Source organism: Macaca nemestrina, chromosome 14, assembly GCF_043159975.1.
Source record: "Macaca nemestrina isolate mMacNem1 chromosome 14, mMacNem.hap1, whole genome shotgun sequence".
Classification (NCBI taxonomy): Eukaryota; Metazoa; Chordata; class Mammalia; order Primates; family Cercopithecidae; genus Macaca; species Macaca nemestrina.
In genome coordinates this window covers 14,460,161-14,480,707 of record NC_092138.1, presented here as the reverse complement: position 1 = coordinate 14,480,707, position 20,547 = coordinate 14,460,161, and the positions used below count along the sequence as shown (strand labels likewise).

The 20,547-nt window shown below is 43.7% G+C and overlaps 1 pseudogene; it reads right to left on the bottom strand.

Moving 5' to 3' along the window:
• Positions 1–5,519: 5,519 nt before the first annotated feature.
• LOC112423010 (U4 spliceosomal RNA) lies at positions 5,520–5,669 on the bottom strand (annotated as a pseudogene).
• Positions 5,670–20,547: the final 14,878 nt, after the last annotated feature.

The following is a 20,547-nucleotide window of genomic DNA, read 5'->3' as shown; positions in this document are numbered from 1 at the left end:
ACAAATGGTCCACATATACAGGTGGTCTCCAAAGGTCTATCAAGCAGTGTTTGATAATTCCGCCATTTCAGGGGCAAATGTGATCAAATAATTTTGTTTACATAGATCTTAGAAATTTGAAATGGAATATTAAATTCTGTTGATTTTCACAGACATCATAATACAACCTTAATAGTCATTAAGGATGACTTTGTCTACATTATAAAAGCTCTACAGGCGAGGCATGGTGGCTCACACCTGTAATCCCAGCACTTTGGGAAGCCAAGGTGGGTGGATCACTTGAGGTCAGAAGTTTGAGACCAGTCCGACCAAAATGGTGAAACCCGGTCTCTACTGAAAATACAAAGATTAGCCGGGCATGGTGGTGAGCGCCTGTAGTCCCAGCTACTCAGGAGGCTCAGGCAGAAGGATCACTTGAACCCAGGAGGTGTAGTTTGCAGTAAGCTGAGATTGCACTGCTGCACTCCAGCTTGGGTGACAGAGTGAGATTGTCTTAAAAAAAAAACAAAAAAACAAGGTTTTACAGACACTGCAAACATTTTGTCATTTAATTTCTCTTGGAGTATTTTTACCTCACTAGCACATTACTATTAATGAAATATGGTAATATCTAAAATGGTGGTTGGATGGGAATAGACTTTAAGATTAAATAATTATCATCTAATACCACCAGCATTTCTGTAGCTTTTTGCAGTTTACAACTGCTTTCATCTTCGTTTTAACCACACCATGGGAGAGACAGAGCAAGTCTTCTCCAATTATTAAGAAGAAACTAAGTTCTAAAAGTTTAAGTGATACGTTTCCCAAGAAGAGATAGCTTCTGATGCATTAATAGTAACTCTATTAAAATTTGGAATATAATTTCAGGGGAGACAGAGAAGCTATAATTCTTTTTTGCAAAAATCCATGATCAAGAGAAATTTGTTTTTATTTGTTTTTATTTTGTACTGATGATGAGGTACTGAGTTCATTAAGCAGATATCAAAAAATGTTTTTTGGTTTTATTAACATTCTGTTAATTCAGAACATTCTGTTTCTGAATTATTTCAAGCATGAAAATTTATATTTATTTTCAAAAAAGTATCATTCCATGATATCAATAATGCAGAGTAAAGATAATGTTTATTATTTCAGTTGGACCTCCTCCGTGGTTCTCAAATGAATTGTCTTACCTATTCATTCAGAGCCAAAATTTGTCAAGTTGTAATATCAAAAAAAGGACTTGAGGACATCCTAAGAAGAGTAGCCTATTGTGCAAACATCGGGTTGTGGGTTGACTCTTAACAGTTGATGGTTTTCTTCATTGTTTCAAGAATAAAATCAACGTTTTGTTGGGCATATTTTTACATCATATGCAAAGGCTGGAAATGTTAAGAATGACCTTCCAGGGCTGAATGAAGCCAGACTGTAGTAGGGATCCTTCTCCTTCCCAACATCTGTGTGATGCTGGCTGATTTAGCCCCTGATGGAGCACTGAACACACTCGCCAGTGAGCTCTGCCCCTCACTTCTGTAAATGCCAGCACCATCTGACGGAGTTCCTCAGCGCTTGCTGCAGTTACTCATCACTTAACATTGTGATCTGGTATTCTCAAAATTAGTAGAAGTAGGCCAGGCATGGTGGCTCACGCCTATAATCTCAGCACTTTGGGAGGCCGAGGCGGGCAGATCACCTGAGGTCAGGAGTTCGAGACCAGCCTGGTCAACATAGTGAAACCCTGTCTCTACTAAAAATACAAAAATTAGCCAGGCATGGTGGCACACGCCTGTAATCCCAGCTACTCAGGAGGCTGAGGCAGGAGAATCGCTTCAACCCGGGAGGCAGAGGTTGCAGTGAGCCGAGATGGTGCCATTGCACTCTAGCCTGGGCAACAAGAGCAAAACTCCGTCTCAGTAAATAAATAAATTAGTAGAAGTCAAAGGAAATAAAACAACAAGGTGTTAACCTGTAATTTAAGGTTTTTTCATGCTGTGCATAGACACTTCTGTGAATGATTCCAAACAATATCAACCCTCCCACTAATATGAAACCTTTATCATTTTTATGCTCAATTTTTTTATTCTGCTTTATTATTATTATTTTAATATTTTTGACAAACATTTAATTAACTGAAGGTTTTTTTTTTTTTTTTTTTTTTTTGAAACAGTCTCACTCTGTCACCCAGGCTGGAGTGCAGTGGCACGACCTCGGCTCACTGTAACTTCTGCCTCCTGGGTTCAAGTAGTTCTCCTGCCTCAGCCTCCTGAGTAGCTGCAATTACAGGAGTGCACCACCACGCCCAGCTAATTTTTGTATTTTTAGTAGAGTTGGGGTTTTACCATGTTGGCCAGGCTGGTCTTGATCTCCTGGCCTCAACTGATTCGCCAGCCTTGGCCTCCCAAACTGCTTGGATTACAGACGTGAGCCACCATGCCCAGCCAAGTGAAATATTTTTATCCACATGTTTCTTCAGACTTTTGTATGAAAGGCCTACAGCGGGGAACAAAATTGAGAAATACTATATAGGGGTTTGCAAACTAGGCCACAGGGAACACTCACTTTTCCATGAGATGGACCAACACGTTTTGTACTAAGATACTACAATGACAATTCATCTTTTACGAATCCACAGAATAATAATGTTTCTAGACAGAATTTTCTCAAAATGATGTTTTCCCTCCAGACATTTTCTAAATTTTTTGACACCTGCCAATCTTCTCTGCAAATGAGCATCACCAGTAAATGATTAAAACAATACGCTGATAAAATAAAATTTCCTGAATATTTTAATAATGTATTTTTTCAAATATGTATAGGTTTAAAACTCCTTTTTTTTTGAGATGAAGTCTCACTCTGTCATCCAGGTTGGAGGACAATGGTGCGATCTCGGCTCACTGCAACCTCCACCTCCCAGGTTCAAGCAGTTCTCCTGCTTCAGCCTCCTGAGTAGCTGGGACTACAGGTACAAGCCACCATGCCCAGCTAAATTTTTATTTTTATTAGAGACAGGGTTTCACCATATTGGCCAGGCTGCTCTCGAACTCCTGACCTCATAATTCACCCTTCTCGGCCTCCCAAGGTGCTGGGATTCCAGGCGTAAGCCACCACCTTTTCTCTGGTAAAATTACTTCTTGTTGACATGACAGAAATAAATGTCAATATATTTCAGTATATTCTATAAAAATGCCATGTCTTATAGTTCCGTTTAAAAAAATCATTCTAGAAATTATGCTAGGTAAAAATCTTAACCCTCTCCTGGGCAAAAAGAAAATATTATAAATGAAGTAATAAAGGATAAATTGGGGGGAAATCACAAACAAATATACAAAGAGGTTTTTATAATTCAGTGAGAAAAAAAATGAACCAACAGAAAAAATGGAGAAGACTATGAATAAGTATATCAGCTACAAATACACAAGTCTTCGGTGATTCCTATAACAGAAAATAGTGAACTCGACAGAGCAATAGTGACAACTCCTTAGAGTCTTTCATGGCTTATAGTAAATATCTACTGAGTCCATTCAATTCCTTCTCACTCTAAATCCATGTCCACCAAGCAATCTTCTGATTGATAAATTGTTTTCTCGGGTTTTTAGAGCCTGAAATGAGATGGGTTGGATTGTAAGTCACAAATGCATGAATTATCTCTGAGACTTATATATCAATCTTATATTAAAATAAAATATTTTGTATGGATATTTTTAGACAACAAAATACTTTTATCTATTGTAAGTCTGGTTTTGAATCACTTCTCTAGGCCTGAACAACCCGAGACAGGCTGATAGAAATCAAGTTTATGGACTTGCAAAGCCAAGAATCAAAACTTTTACATATTGACTACAAATAGATAAAAACCACTAATCAATAAAAAATGACGGATAAATTGAACTTCATTGCAATTATATGTACAAGCCAGATACAAGAATGTTTATAGCAACATTATTTTCATTAAAACCCCAAACTAGGGCCGGGCGTGGTGGCTCAAGCCTGTAATCCCAGCACTTTGGGAGGCCGAGACGGGCGGATCACGAGGTCAGGAGATGGAGACCATCCTGGCTGACATGGTGAAACCCCGTCTCTACTTTAAAAATACAAAAAACTAGCCGGGCGAGGTGGCGGGCGCCTGTAGTCCCAGCTACTCGGGAGGCTGAGGCAGGAGAATGGCGTGAACCCGGGAGGCGGAGCTTGCAGTGAGCTGAGATCCGGCCACTGCACTCCAGCCTGGGCGGCAGAGCAAGACTCCGTCTCAAAAAAAAAAAAAAAAAAAAAAAAACAAACCCCAAACTAGAAGCATCTGAAATGTCCATCAAGAGTAAAATGGTGACAGGCATAGTGACTCACCCCTGTAATTCCAACACTTTGGGAGGCTGAGGCGGGAGGATCACTTGAGCTCAAGAGTTCAAGACTAGCCTGGGCAACACAGCCAAACCTCATCTCTATTAAAATTTTTAAAAATTAGCCTGGTATGGTGGCCCAGTTACTCAGGAGGCAGAGGCAGGAGAATCACTTGAGAGCAGAAGTTGGAGGCTGAAGTGAGCTATGATCATGCCACTGCACTCCAGCCTACACAACAGGGCAAGGCCCTGTCTCCAAAAAAAAATGGATAAATTGAGGCATAGTCACAATGAAATACTACACGACAATGAAAAAGAAGCCATTGGCCAAGCATGGTGGCTGACGTCTCCAATCCCAGCATTTTGGGAGGCTGAGGTGGGGGGATCACTTGAAGTCAGAAGTTCAAGACCAGCCTGACCAACATGGTGAAATCCCATCTCCACTAAAAATACAAAAATTAGCCAGGCATGGTGGTGCATGCTTTTAATCCCAACAGCTCGGAAGGCTGAGGCAAGAGAATTTCTTGAACCTGGGAGGCGGAAGTTGCAGTGAGCTGAGATCACACGATTGCACTCCAGCCTGGGTGACAGAACAAGACTCCATCTCAAAAAAAAAAAAAAAAAATGAAGAAACCATTGCAACTCACAGCAACAAGGACGATGTAATGTTGATCAAAATATAGTAATCTCTAAAGATTTCATTTGTATATTTCCCCAAAACAGACAAAAATTAATCTGCTATAGGTCAGAATAGTGGCAATTTTTTGGTATCAATTATCTGATAATTGGTAACAGCTTGGAGAGAGGGCATAAGGCAGCCCATTGGAGGCCTAGAAAGGTGCTATGTCATGATCTGAGTAGTGGTTACAGGGCTACATCCACATATAGATTTTCATTGAGTTGCAACCTTTAGGTGTGTGTTTATATAATTTATACCTCAATAAAAGAAATTTGTAGTTTTTAAAGCTGTCAACACCTAGAATAAGGAGTTACATTGTCTAGTAATTTTTTTTTTTTTTTTTTTTTTGCTCAGTTTCCATAGAGGTGGAGGTTGCAATGAGCCAAGATCACACAACTGCACTCCAGCCTGGGCAACAGAGCAAGACTCCGTCTCAAAAAAAAAAAAAAAAACATCTATTTTGGAAGAAAATACCTATTAAGAAGCTTATTGAGGAAGAGAACATAAAGATATGAATCAGGAGTCAAGGCAACCAAAGAGTATTTTGCCAAATCAAAAATTGCCAGTGTCAAGGTATGTCAAATCATCCTGGTGAGGTACTGGGAATTGTTTTCAATTATCAATAATCGCCCCTCAGACAAACCTCATTGGCTACTATACTGCCACTGCACAAAGTCTGCCTGGTAAGTTTCATGTGTGCATTCACTAATGTAGAAAGTATTGGAGACTAAACAACTAATCATAATTACATAGTGATGTTCTGCTGGGAAAACCTTGAGACTCTGTGAAGAGAAATGCCTCCTTTGCGTATGTTAGTGTATGGTTTACAAGAGGAAAATTTCTAGTGAGATGCCAATAGTCCAATCCTGCTTGTATAAGAGCTACAACTTGTCTGGGAGGTATTGGAAAATGGAGGTGAAGCCAAAGGGAGATGAAGAAGCCAAAGGGGAGAGCCATGTTGTCTCCAAGACAGAATGAACTCCACGGACTTTCCCAACCTGTCTCCTTCCAGAAAGCCAAAGCTCTGGAAAGAGGGGCTGCAGAGGAAGGTGCCCACCCAGAGGCACATCTTCCAAGTACCAGGGACTCAGAGACCTGCGGGGACTCTCAGGAACCTGAGAGTGAAGAGGGCTAGCCAGGGAAAGGTTGGGATTTGGCGCCCCCTACAGGACAAATTTATGCCCACGAAGGCACTGCTGGAAGTAAACCAAGTCACCCAGAATCTCTAGGGACATTTGCTTATGCAGGGGCAATTCTGCCCGACGTGTATCCCCCAGGCCCAAGAGCACCTGTACAACGTGGAAGCGGCCTAGTGCAGAAAGCTGGCATCCCAGAGGAGAGATGAGGAACTCTCCACGGATCTAGACCTCACTGGGTGGACCTAGAGATCAACACCCCAAGTTGGATTCGAAGAGGTGCCATAGCTAAATCTGCTGTTTGTTTTCTATTCACATACTTCATGGGAAATCCTTGTGGGGGCACTTTTGCAGGAGACTGCAAATGTTTTATATGAGGAAAATTAATTCATTCCACATTCATCTGATACCTATTAATAACATGCCTACTGTGTGCCAGGCACTGTTCTGGATGCTGGGGAACAAAACAGGAAAGAAAAAAAATCCACCCCTGGTGGCACATACTGAAAATGTTACAATCTGAACAGATAACAAGCACCACCAAATAAAAATCTATTTTGGGCCAGGCGCGGTGTCTCACGCCTGTAATCCCAGCACTTTGGGAGGCCAAGGTGGGTGGATCACCTGAGGTCAGGAGTTCGAAAACAGACTGGCCAATGTGGCAAAACCCCATCTCTACTAAAAATACAGAAATTAGCAGGGTGTGCTGGTGCGCGCCTGTAATCCCAGATACTCAGGAGGCTGAGGCAGGAGAATCACTTGAACCTGGGAGGCGGAGATTGCAGTGAGCCAAGATTGCGCCATTGCAGTCCAGCCTGGGCAACAGAATGAGACTCCATCTCAAAAAAAAAAAAAAAAAAGAAAATCTGCTCACACCTGTAATTCCAGCACTGTGGAAGGCCGAGGCGGGAGGATCACGAGGTCAGGAGATCAAGACCATCCTGGCCAACACAGTGAAACCCCGTCTCTACCAAAAACACAAAAAAAATCTGGGTGCGGTGGGGGGTGCCTGTAATCCCAGCTACTAAGGAGGCTAGGCAGGAGAATCACTTGAACCCAGGAGGTGGAGATTGCAGTGAGCCGAGATCATGCCACTGCACTCCAGCCTGGTGACAGAGTGAGACTCCATCTCAAAAAAAAAAAAAAAAAAAAAATTATATATATATATATATATATATATATATATGAAGAAAATACCTATTAAGAAGCTTTTTGAGTAAGAGAACATAAAGACGTGGATCAGGAGTCAAGGCAACCAAAGACTAAATTTCTCTACATGGGAAAGGAACTAGAATTTTGAGCCAAATTAGATATCTGAGTCTTCAAACTGACAGCCATGTGGAATATTCTATAGTGTGAGACAATCAAAGAAATATCCCAGTCATGGGGTAGGGCAAGGGTTCTCAGTAAAAGAGATGTCTAATACTCCGCTTTGTGTTGTTCGCGTGGGCCTCTGTGTCAAGTTTCTTAGTTTGCTACCACCACAAAGGCCTTATAAGGTGCATGTGTTCCTGGAAAATTGCAGATGGGCAGAATCCCCCATCTGGGCAAGGTAGGGAAGGGTTCAGGGCCATGGGAAAACAGGAGCCAGGGTCAGAGATGACACTGGAAAGAGAAGCTCTGAAGGGTCTACGGTCTAGAGCGAGGACAGGGATTGAGGAATCTCACAGAGCAGGAGGCCTCTGGCTTCTGCATTATACAACTTACCAAGCAATTTCACGAACAAGGTGCACACAGCACTGATATGGTTTCCCTGCTTTCTCCTTTCTTTCTTCACGTATTGAAGTGTATGAGTAGCTGGATAATTGTGGCTTTTATTTCTTCTCCACTTAATAGAATTAACAGTCTTGATGTAACATAAAGGTTCTAATGTGAGCATTCAACTTCCTCAGGCTTCAGAGTTGAAAGAATCTTCTCCACTGAAGGAATCCTTCATAGAACAGGCCGTCGAAATAATCTATGAGGCTTGCTTTCATATAAGCATTCCAAAGACTCATCTCTGTGTGGTCCTTTCCCCCACCTCGTCTGCTCCATGGAGGGAGGAGAGAGATATGTTGGAAACTGTGAATTCCTCTTCGAAGGTTCCGCTTGTTTTCTATTTTCAAAGCCTAACTTCCCTGCCTCCTTGCCCCTAGTTACGGTAAACAACCTTCCAGCCGTTCCCAATCTGAAATCCACATCCATTCCCAATCTGTAATCCACATCTGTTCCCAATCTGTAACCCACATCCATTTCCAATCTGTAACCCACATCTGTTCCCAATTTGTAACAACCCCTATCCTTATTTGGCACCCTTAGTTCCAAAACTGCTCCTCCTGCTGCTGTAGCCCCTACCACTGCTCCATTTGAAGCAGCCAGTCAGGATCAGCTTAGATTGTGTGGTCTGACCCCAGCCAATGAGGACCGGACACAGTAGCAGGGACTGACTGCGTTAGGGTTAACCCCTTCCCTTCTTCTTTAGTGTGGTCTCGCAGTGACCAGAAGAACAAGCAGCACCTTTCTGCAGAAGTAAATTTGCCTGCTGAAAAATCCTTTATTTGAGTGCTCATTTTCTTTGTGACTCTTAGCTCTTATTTCCAACACTCTCACCTTAACCAAGCCAGAGAGGCTTGAAGAAACTACATGGAGAGTTTGACATGTGTTTCCTGGGAGGTGGGGTATGCAGGATCTAGCATCTAGTGTGAAAGTCTGGAGGTGAGCAGTTTCAGCCAGGCTCAGAGGCTAGGATGGGTGAATGGCAGCCTCTTCAGAGCCTGGCAGAATGAGGGTGCCCCATTGCTACCCATGGGCCAGACTTAGACCTTATGAAAGACAGATGGTCATCTTAAAATGAACTGGACCAAGAAACTTTCCTTGTGAGCAAACGCTGAGAGCTAAGCTCCTGAATGCTGGAAGCTGAGGAATGAGTGGCTGGAGTCTTCACAACCAGCAAATGGAGCAAGAAATACAAACTCTAACAGCCACCACCCACCAAAGAGCCCCAGCAGAGAACCTCCAATGTACCCAGAGACCTCTGACATCAGATGAAAGCCGCAACAGCCTGTTAATAACTGGACTTTTTTCTTAAATACTCCATCTCCTTCAGAGAGGAGGTAAAAAGAAAGACAAATGAACCAGGCTCTCCTTCCCCACGGCAGACCCACAGGATAAATCAGGCAAGAGCCAAGAGAGGTAAAAGATTTCCATGGGAAAGGAGGCTGGGGCTTAGAGATGCATTCTTTTCATCCCTTGGCTCATGGTCCCATTCTTCCATAGTCTAAACCAGTAGTAAGGTATCTTGCCCTGCTAAATAAGGTAACCTTCACGGTTCCAGGGATTAAGACTTGGATATCTTCAGAGGGCCACTATTCAGCGCACCATCATGGCCTTGGTAAAAGTGTTCTCAAAGTAGTGATGGGACAGGAGAAACCAGACTACAGATGGTGGAAAACTGAAAGGTGAGCAAGTGGAGACTCCAAGTATAGTCCACTATTTCAGGAAGTTGGGCTATGAAGGACAAGAGAGTGAATAAGGTCAAACGAAGGTTTCATTTAAGATGGGAGAGGTTTGTCAGGTGCGGTGGTTCACGCCTGTGGTTCCAGTTACTCAGGAGGCAGGAGAATCACTTGAACCCAGGAGTTCGAGGCTGCAGTAAGCTATGATCACACCACTGCACTCTAGCCTGGCTGATAGAGTGAGGCCTTGCCTCTACAAACAAAAAGATGGGAGAAGTTTGGGCAAGTTTAAATGCCAGTGAGAAGGAGCAATTCAAAGGAAACACTGGAGAGAGGAGAGAAGTGGAAGGCTTGGCCCTAGACAGGAGAAGCAGAGCAGGAAAGGTGGGATGCACACAGGTTTGGTGGAAAGAAGCTGAGGTTGTTTTCTCTCTGCCCATGGGGGACTGAAGGAAGTCATCTGTGGAGATGGAAGGAGCTTTGGGTGGAGGGTCACCTGAGACTTGAGAAAAGGTGAGAAAGTGTGAGATGGTTTCTACAGAAAACTGGGAAAGTGCTGGAAAGAGAAGGGGATGGTGCATTCCAGGCTCCTCTAGGCTTCCTCACGGACATTCTTTCTGATGCCAATGCCCATGTGACCTAAAGCCACTGGCCCTCATGCTGTCCTCACTGTCCCGGAGGCAGGCGGAGATTCGGGCTAAGACAGGATGAGGGTCTCCCACCTGAGACCCAGCTCACCTCCGTCTGAGGACTCTGGCCCAGTCTTGCAAGCCCTGGTGGGGCACACATGCTGTGCTTCCCACCACCTCCTTTGTCTATTACCTGAGACGCTAGGCAGAGCTCCTTCTCCTGGTACAGCCTCCTTCTTCCTATGCATATCAGCTCTCGCGGATGGCAGCCTCGAGGGAGGGCTCACAATCCAGCAGTTCTGCATAAACAGCTGGACTCTGAATTTAGTTTGAGCTTACTCTGGATCTCTCCTGCCCACAGACTGAGGAATGTTCTCCTTACCTATACTACAGCTTCTCCTGGGCAGTGCCCTCAGGCCTCCTTATGCTCCCAGAATCCTCTCTTCCTGTTTTTTTTTTTTTTTAATCAGAACCTGGGAGGGCGGGGCAGGGGCACAGGAGTAATCCTCATCTGTCAAGCAGTCATGCAGCTACAGTGGCGTCATCTGTTCAGTGAACACTTATTCCCACAGCACCTTCTCCGTGCCAGGCACTGTGCCGACAATTGGGATACAATTGTAAGGAAAGCAGGTATATCAGGATCCACATGGAGCTGGCAGTCTAGTATGGAATAGGGATTAAATCAAACACATGAAGTAAATGTCTATGTATAAATCATGACGAGTGCCATGAAGGAAAAAGCAGGTTCTATCATCAGGAGATATGGGGGAGGGGCAGTCAGGGAAGTCCTGTCTGAGGAGGTGACAGAAGTCCCCTGTGAGCTGGGACCTGAAGTGTACCCCCAAGTTAAGAGGAGTTGGTGATGGGTCAGCGAGAGCAGCAAGTGCAAGCGCCCAGGAGAGAACACACTTGACAAACTAAAGGGCTTGAACTAAGGCCAGTGCATAGTGACAGTAAAAGACAGGGCTTGAGAAGTAGGTAAGGGCCAGATTACATGGAAAGTTGCAGGCAATGTTAAGCACTTGAATTTAATTCTAAGTGTGATGATTCACCATCCAGGGTCTGGAGTGCAACAGTGATGGTCTATTTCTAAAAGACCCTCTGGACGCCACATGTAAAATGGATCATTGGTGGGAGGAGACATAGGGTACACCACGAGTAGACGCAGGACAAGAAAATGAGGCAATTGCAGCAATTCAGAGGGAACCGATGGCTTGGACTAGAAAAGTGGTGTGGAGATGAGGGAAAATGGACATTTGGGGAATATGTTTCTCCATATGCATAGGAAGGCATGGAACTAGAGGAAGGACAGAAAGAGAAGAGAAAACCACCCAGCACTGAGTGGTCAGGAGCCCCAACACTGAGTGATAGGAGTTAGGCTGTTATAAGGTAAAGCTGGTAACCATGACCATAGTCCACAACAATACTGAGCACTTGCCCTGTGCCAAACTCTGGGCTAAATTCTTACACATATTATCATGTTGAATATTCTATGACCCTATGACAGAGCCTTGGCACCCAATGACCATGGGACCTTCCACACCAGCTTGCACTGGCTAATTCCAAAAGTCTTTGACATAAAAAAATACAAACCTGTGCCTTATTTCAGGCACTGCTGTTTCCAGCATGTTACATGTAGCTGCAGCAAATCTAAACCAATAGGGAAATATGTCGAGATGTTTCATGGAATCCACAGAAGAGGTAAGGCTTCAGGTTTCGAGATGGGCCAGCCCCCAGGACAGCTTGGGTGCCTCAACAGGAGGCCTTGGGCTCTAGAGCACTGCCCTTCACCTGCTTGGGCTTGGGGATCTCCTAGGGTTGGCTCCACATTCCAAATTCCCAAGAGAGAATAATCTGATTGGCTCAGTATGGGTCACATGTCCTTCCCTGGACCAACTGGCTATGGTCTAGGGGGCAGGATTGCTGCTCGTCTCCCCACTACCACTGAAGGTCCACTGCTAACAACTAACAGAGTGACTATTGCTAACAACTAACAGGGAGGTAGCAGTGAGACTCTGCACACACCCCTCAGGGCCTTTGAACATGCTCATCCCTCTCTCTGGGTCCTCTCCCTACTATTCCTTGCCAGAGTAGCTCCTCTTATCCTTCTGATCTTGCTAAAATTGTCCCTTTTTCAGGGACACCTTTCCTACTCCACTCTCAATCCAAATTAGGTCCCTCTGTTACAGCTTCTCATCCTCTTCCTTCACATGAAGGAAAATATTTCTGGTGTGCATTATTTTATTTCATGCTTAAGGCCTGCCTCCTCCACCAGTCTGTAACGTCCTTGAAGGCAAGAACCACATTTAGGTTTTCCCCGCCCCGCTCTCCCTGCCAAGCTTTGAACCTAATGTCTAGCACGCAGTTTGCACTCAATAAATATGTGTTGATTGAGTGAACCAGAACAAACATCACATTTTCAATATTCTCGATTATCCAGAGACTGCTTTCTCAAGATACAGCCTGACACCTTCAGACTGTGGCCCACATGGGCCTGTTCTAACTTTCCTGGATGCCTTAAATTTGTGACAGGGAGGACCCCGGTATAGTACGACAAGCGCTGAACAAGGCAACAGGGGATGGGGTTTGGGTCCCAGCTCTGGATAAGTCACTTCACTCAGTTGAATAACAAATTTCCCCATTCACAAATGAGGTTTTTGGATGAGATGATTTATAAAGCTCCTCTAGCACAAATGTCTGGAATTCTGATAACAATTCAATATTCTGTCCATGGTTGAAATTGCCCTGAACATGTGAAAAGAGAGAGATGTAAAGTGTTTACGGAGAGAAAAAGTATATGTTTTGGACAAAATCCAGACCGACTAGCTGTTCTTTAATGGCAATCATTATGGATAGAAAGTGGCCAAAATGCAATAAAAAGTAGAGTTGAAGATAATGAGAAAAACTGCCCATGAATGGAAAAATATGGGTTCTTCTAGTAATGTAAAGTGAAAAGCCCGGGGACCTGAGTACCATAGTGTATGCAGCTCAACCTGCATCCCTTTGTAGAGGGATGGGAAGGAAAGGGGTGTTCCCCACCCTAACCTCCCACCTATCACCAATTAGCTCAGCCTGTACTGAAACAAACCTCTGTAGCTGGAGTCCCGATTTCCTAATCCAATCTCAGATTGTGGCCAACAGCCAAGTAAGTTGCTGTTGAGACCCACATCCTCCCCCAGGAGATGACCAACAAGAGCAAGATTTTGTGGTTATTCTATATGCATGACATACTGAAAAACAATGCCACATAATTAACGAAATGTCACACCATAGGAGCGTGTCTCTCCCGAATTGTTCAGCACGTTCTTTACCTTCATAACTTTGGCTCTTTGTGTTAAATGTAAAATCTTTTTTAACATAATCTTGTACTTACATGCATATTTCTCCCTTCAATTGCATTTAGTCATATATTTTTAAATAAGGTAGGTATTGTAAAAACAAATGGGCTTGGAATTCTCCATCCCAAATTTGTAATAGGACACTATTAAAACCAAGGTCCTCTTATAAATCATCTGGAATCATGTGATGTTATGGTTAAAACTGAAAGGATTTTGGATTTTAGTGTCAGACAAGCATTTTTTCAAGCCCCCAATTCACCATTTATTAAGTAGTTCTTCAACCTCACTCTGCCTGTTTTCTCATCTGCTAAATCCCGATCTTACAAGGTCACTGTGAAAAGTAAAGGAGACAATGTATTTAAGTGCCGTGCCCTGCATCTAAACCACTGTAAGCCTCTCCTTTTCCCTCTCCCACTCACCAGGTGGTGGGATTTCAGGGGTCAGACCAATAGCCAGAGGCGGAGCCAGGCGTCCCAGAACAACAGCTACTGTGTCTCAGAAGTGTAATAAAGGCTCAAGCCAAAGAGTGGCCTTAGGAATCATCCACTTCACTGACCCTCTCCCCTTGATCTAACAGATTAGAAAACTGAAGCCAACAGAACTGATCTCCTTTTTTACCTTATTTAACCTTCCACGAGATATTGCCCAGTTTATTTATTTGTTGAGCAATTGCCGTGAAAGGCACTACGTTGGGTCACTGGCATTCAAGTACTCATTTTGAGTAGCAGTATGCTAGGTGCTACAAACATGAAGCCTATCAAGGATGAAATATACTTAGAGACATGCCAGTCCTCTCAAAACCCCCGTTCTGGCCGGACACAGTGGCTCACGTCTGTAATCCCAGCACTTTTGGAGGCTGAGGCGGGTGGATCACGTGGTCAAGAGATCGAGACCAGTCTGGATAACACGGTGAAACCCAGTCTTTACTGAAAATACAAAAAATTAGCCAGGCATCGTGACAGGCACCTGTAGTCCCAGCTACTCAGGAGGCTGAGGCAGGAGAATTGCTTGAACCTGGGAGGTGGAGATTGCAGTGAGCCGAGATCATACCATTGCACTGCAGCCTGGGCAACAGCAAGACTCTGCCTCAAAAAAAAAAAAAAAAAAAAAAAAGTCCTAGAGGAAGTTGGGAAGGAGGTGCAGAGGGTCAGGAGAAGACTATGGAAAAGGTTATGAATGATCCTTTAAGATAGAAAAAATAAACTAATCATCAGCACATTGTATTAAGCCAACATCATTGCTAATCATGATGAATTCACCCATATTGAATCCATCACTATCGATCATGAACCATGCCATTGTTAATCAATAAGCACCATCTTGCACAAAACTTCACCATGGCAAACACTTTGCCTCAGCATATTCAGTGGATGTTCTGCAGAATGTGACTCTGCTCCCCAGGAGGAAAAGGAACATTCACAGCAGTACCAGCTGCTTTCCAGAAACCCTGTGTGCGGAAACTCTTGAGGTGCTTTTCATGTCTGTAATTCTGAGGGGCTGTTATTCTTTTCCTGCTCATCCTCAGTGGATAGACTACTTCTGGAACCTGCTGCAGTCAACTCAAACAGTAGACAGGTGTCATGACAGTGCAGAAGGAAAAACAATGATGATACGTGAGTGTGTCTGGGAACCTGTGGGGCAGAAGTCAGAGTGGAAAAGGGCAGAACATCAGTTTGTATCAAATGATCGCAAATATCAGCAACACCCAACATTCAGCATTTACTTCTCGCATGGCTAGGGGTTCTGCCCTCTCAGCCGAGCCCATCATCTGTATCTGCAGATTGATTGGCAGTTGCCTGAGCTGAGCAGCTTGGCTTTAAGGTAAAGGTCTAACTGGTTGGGGCTCCTCATAGCAGGTTGGGCTTACATCTGCTCTATGTGCATCAGTTCTCGGGGGCAGGGGACAACACTCTCATAGGCAGCAGCAAACTCTTCGTAAGGTCATGGCAGAAGCATAAGCAGTCAAGCAGAAAAAGTGACATTTCTTAAGGCCTAGGCTCAAAACTGGCACACTGTCACCTTTGCCCTCATTCCATCAGCCAGAGTAAGTCAGATGGCCAAGCCCAAAGACAAGGGGCAGAGTGCTTCATACAGAGGCCTGCAGAGTCTCATGGTAAGGGCAAGGGATGTGGGTACAGGGCAGAGTAAAGAAAGGGGCCACTAAGTCAGTAGAATATAGACAGGCGGAAATAAGCATCTAAACCAAACAGAGCACAAAATCAGGGTGATGCCATCTACCAGTGTCTGACAAACAAGAAATGCAGCTATAAGAAAGTATCCATCCTAGCTAGAACAATCAGACAAGAGGAAGAAATAAAGGGCATCCAAATTGATAAAGAGGAAGTCACACTGTCACTGTTTGCTGATGACATGATCACATACCTAGAAAACCGTAAAGACTCATCTAAAGAGCCCCTGGGTACATGAATTCAGCAAAGTTTCAGGATACAAAATTAATATACACAAATTAGTAGCCCTGCTATTCAGCAACAGTGATCAAGCTGAGAATCAAATCAAGAACTCAACCCCTTTTACAATAGCTGCAAAAAAAATAAAATAAAATACTTAGGAATATACTTAACCAAGAAAGTGAAAGACCTCTGCAGAGAAAGCTACAAAACATTGCTGATGACATAGATGACACAAACAAATGGAAACATATCCCATGTTCCTTGATGGGGAGAATCAATTACAAAAAAATGACCATAGTGCCAAAAGCAATCTATAAATTCAATGCAATTCCCATCAAAATACCACCACCATTCTTCAAAGAACTAGAAAAAAATCACAAAATTCATATGGAACCAAAAAAGAGCCTGAATAGCCAAAGCAAGACTAAGCAAAAACAACAAATCTGAAGGTATCATATTCCCCTACTTCAGACTATACTATAAGGCCATAGTCACCAAAACAGCATGGTACTGGTATAAAAACAGGCATATAGACCAATGGAACAGAATAGAGAACCCAGAAATAAAGCCACATAGTTACAGTTAACTGATCTTCTACAAAGCAAACAAAAACATGAAGTGGGGAAAAGACATCCTATTCCACAAATGGTGCTGGGATAATTGGCAAACCACATGTAAAAGAATGAAACTGAATTCTCATCTCTCATCTTATACAAAAATCAACTCAAGATGGATAAAAGACTTAAATCTAAGACCTGAAACTATAAAGATTCTAGGAGATAACATTGGGGAAAAAAAAAGGTTCTAGACATTGGCTCAGGCAAAGACTTTGTTATGGTTTGGCTGTCTCCCCACTCAAATCTCATCTTGAATTGTATCCCCCAGAATTCCCACGTGTTGTAGGAGGGACACTGGGGGAGGTAATTGAATCATGGGGGCCAATCTTTTTCATGCTATTCTCGTGATAGTAAATAAGTCTCACGAAATCTAATGGGTTTATCAGGGGTTTCCCCTTTTGCTTCTTCCTCTATTTCTCTTGCTGCTGCAGTGTAAGAAGTGCCTTTCACCTCCTGCCATGATTCTGAGTCCTCCCCAGCCATACGGAACTGTAAGTCCAATTAAACCTCTTTTTCTTCCCAGTCTCAGGTATGTCTTTATCAGCAGTGTGGATACGGACTAATACAATGAATCGGTACCAGTAGAGTGGGGATTGCTGAAAAGATACCTGAAAATGTGGAACAGACTTTGGAACTGGGTAACAGGCAGAGGTTGAAATAGTTTGGAGGGTTCAGAAGAAGACAGGAAAATGTGGGAAAGTTTGAAACCCTCTAGAGACTTGTTAAATGGCTTTGACAAAAATGCTGATAGTGATATGAACAATAAGGTCCAGGCTGAGGTGGTCTCAGATGGAGATGAGGAACTTGTTGGGAACTGGAGCAAAGGTAACTCTTGTTATGTTTTAGCAAAGAGACTGGTAGCATTTTGCCCCTGCCCAAGAGATCTGTGGAACTTTGAATTAAGAGAGATGATTTAGGGTATCTGGCAGAAGAAATTTCTAAGCAGAAAAGCACTCAAGAGGTGACTTGGGTACTGTTAAAAAGCATTCCGGGCCAGGCGTGGTGGCTCACACCTGTAATCCCAGCACTTTGGGAGGCCAAGGCAGATGGATCATAAGATCAGGAGTTCGAGACCAGCCTGGTCAACATAGTGAAACCCCATCTCCACCAAAAGCACAAAAATTAGCCAGGTGTGGTGGCATGCACCTGTAGTCCCAGCTACTCAGGAGACTGAGGCAGGAGAATCACTTGAACCTGGGAGGTGGAGGTTGCAGTGAGCAGAGACTGCGCACCACTGCACTCCAGCCTGGGTGACAGAGTGAGACTCCATCTCAAAAAAAGAAAAAAAAAAAAACCCTCCATTTTAAAAGGGAAACAGATCATAAAAGTTTGGAAAATTTGCAGCCTGATGATGCAGTAGAAAAGAAAAACCCATTTTTTGAGGAGAAATTCAAGATGGCAGCAGGAATTTGCATAAGTAATGAGGAGCCTAATGTTAATCCCTAAGACCATGGGAAAATGTCTCCAGGTCATGTCAGAGAACTTCAGAGCAGCCCCTCTCATAACAGGCTCAGAGGCCCAGGAAGAAAAGGTGGTTTTGTGGGCTGGGCCCAGGGTCCCCATGCTGTGTGCAGCCTAGGGACTTGGTGCCCTGTGTCCCAGGCCTCTCCAACCGTGGCTGAAGAAGGCCAAAGTACAGTGAAGTAATTCAGGAATGGAAAACCAAACACTGTATGTTCTCACTCATACGTGGGAGCTAAGCTATAACTTATGAGGATGCAAAGGCATAAGAATGATACAATGGACCAGGCATGATGGCTCATGCTTATAATCCCAGCTCTTTGGGAGGCCAAGGTGGGTGGATCACCTGTGGTCAGGAGTTCAAGACCAGCCTTGCCAACATGGTGAAACTCTGTCTCTACTAAAAATACAAAAATTAGCCGGGCGTGGTGGCAGCTGCCTGTAATCCCAGCTACTCGGGAGGCTGAGATAGGAGAATCACTTGAACCCAGGAGGCAGAGGTTGCAGTGACCCGAGATCGCACCATTGCACTCCAGCCTGAGTGACAAGAGCAAAATTCCGTCTCAAAAAAAAAAAAGAATGATACAATGGACTTTGGGGACTCTGGGGAAAGGGTGGGAGGAGGGTGAAGGATAAAAAGACTACACAATGGGTACAGTGTACACTGCTCAGGTGATGGGTGCGCCAGAATCTCAGAAATCACCACTAAAGAATTTATCCATGTAGGGCCGGGCGCGGTGGCTCAAGCCTGTAATCCCAGCACTTTGGGAGGCCGAGACGGGCGGATCACGAGGTCAGGAGATCGAGACCATCCTGGCTAACACAGTGAAACCCCGTCTCTACTAAAAAAATACAAAAAACTAGCCGGGCGCAGTGGCGGGTGCCTGTAGTCCCAGCTACTCGGGAGGCTGAGGCAGGAGAATGGCGGGAACCCGGGAGGCGGAGCTTGCAGTGAGCTGAGATCCGGCCACTGCACTCCAGCCTGGGCAGCAGAGCCAGACTCCGTCTCAAAAAAAAAAAAAAAAAAAGAATTTATCCATGTAACCAAACAGCAACTATTTCCCCAAAAACCTACTGAAATTAAACACACACACACACACACACACACATACACCTGGCAGTTAGGGGGAAGAAAGTATCCCATTTTTCAAGATGAAAAAGTTCTGGAGCTCTGAGCTGTGTTGCATAACAATGTGAATACACTTAACACTACTCAACTGTCCACTCAAAAATGGTTAAGCTGGTAAATTTTGTTTGGTGGGTGTTTTTTTGTACAAATTTAGGGGGTACAATTGCCATTTTGTTACATGGAAATACTGCACAGTGGTGAGGTCTGGACTTTTAGTATAACCATCACCTGAATAGTGTATTATACCCAATAAGTAATTTCTCATCCCTCAGCCCCTCCCACTCTCCCACCCTTCTGAGTCTTCAATGTCTATTATTCCACACTCTATGTCCGTGTCTACACACTATTTAGCTCCCACTTATAAGTAAGAACATATGGTATTTGACAGTTATCTGGGGCTTTTTTTTTACTACAACTAATAATGTTTTTAAAAAGGAGGATTTACTCCATTATAAATTCTGTCTGTGGTAACCAGCCTCCAAGACAACACCCCCTGTAATTCCTACTTCCTGACATTCACACCCTTGTGTAATTCCCTCCCATATGGTTCCAGAAGTGACTGTGACACAAGATTAGGTTATAAAAGGTTGTGGTTTTCATCTTGGTTCTCTATCTCTGTCTCTCTCTCATAACTCACTCTGGAGGAAGCCAACTACCATGTTGTGAAGCCACTCAGGCAGCCGATGGACAGACAGATGTAGTGAGCAGCTGAGGTCTCCTGCCAACAGTTGGCAATAAACTGAGGCCTCCAACAATATGTGAGTGAGCTTAGAAGCAGCTCCTCCCCCAGCTGAGCTTCCAGATGAGTCTGCAGCCCCACTGACAGCTTCACTGCCAGCCTACATTCCTGGCCCTCAGAAACTGTACTATAATAAATATTTGCTGTACTAAATAAATGTTTGCTGTTTTAAGCTGCCAAGTTTTGGGGTAATTTGTAATGTGGCAATAGGTAACTACAACCCTATGTGATGATCCTTGATATTTATAATGACCCAGGGCACTTAAATATTTTGACATATTTTCTTTTTATATATATAGAGAGAGAAAGACAAGGTTTTTCTATGTTGCCCAGATTGGTCTTGAAATCCTAGCCTTAAGCAATCCTTCTGCCTTGACCTCCCAAAGTGCTGTGATTACAGGCATGAGCTCTGTGCCCAGTCCTGACAGGTTTTCTGAATCATCAATAAAAGATGCAACTGCAGAAAGTTTTCTAATATCACTGAAGACTTAGTATACTCAAATTCCCTGTGTGACAGTAAGTGTCACTCTCAGTCTACAAGGAAATTTGATTGAGTTGAAATCCACATCCCCTCTACCCTTCAGGCTAACTAAGAATTTATTACAGAGAAGAAAAAAAAAGAGTGTGAGAGAGATGCCAAATAATAAGCAACTTAGCCATT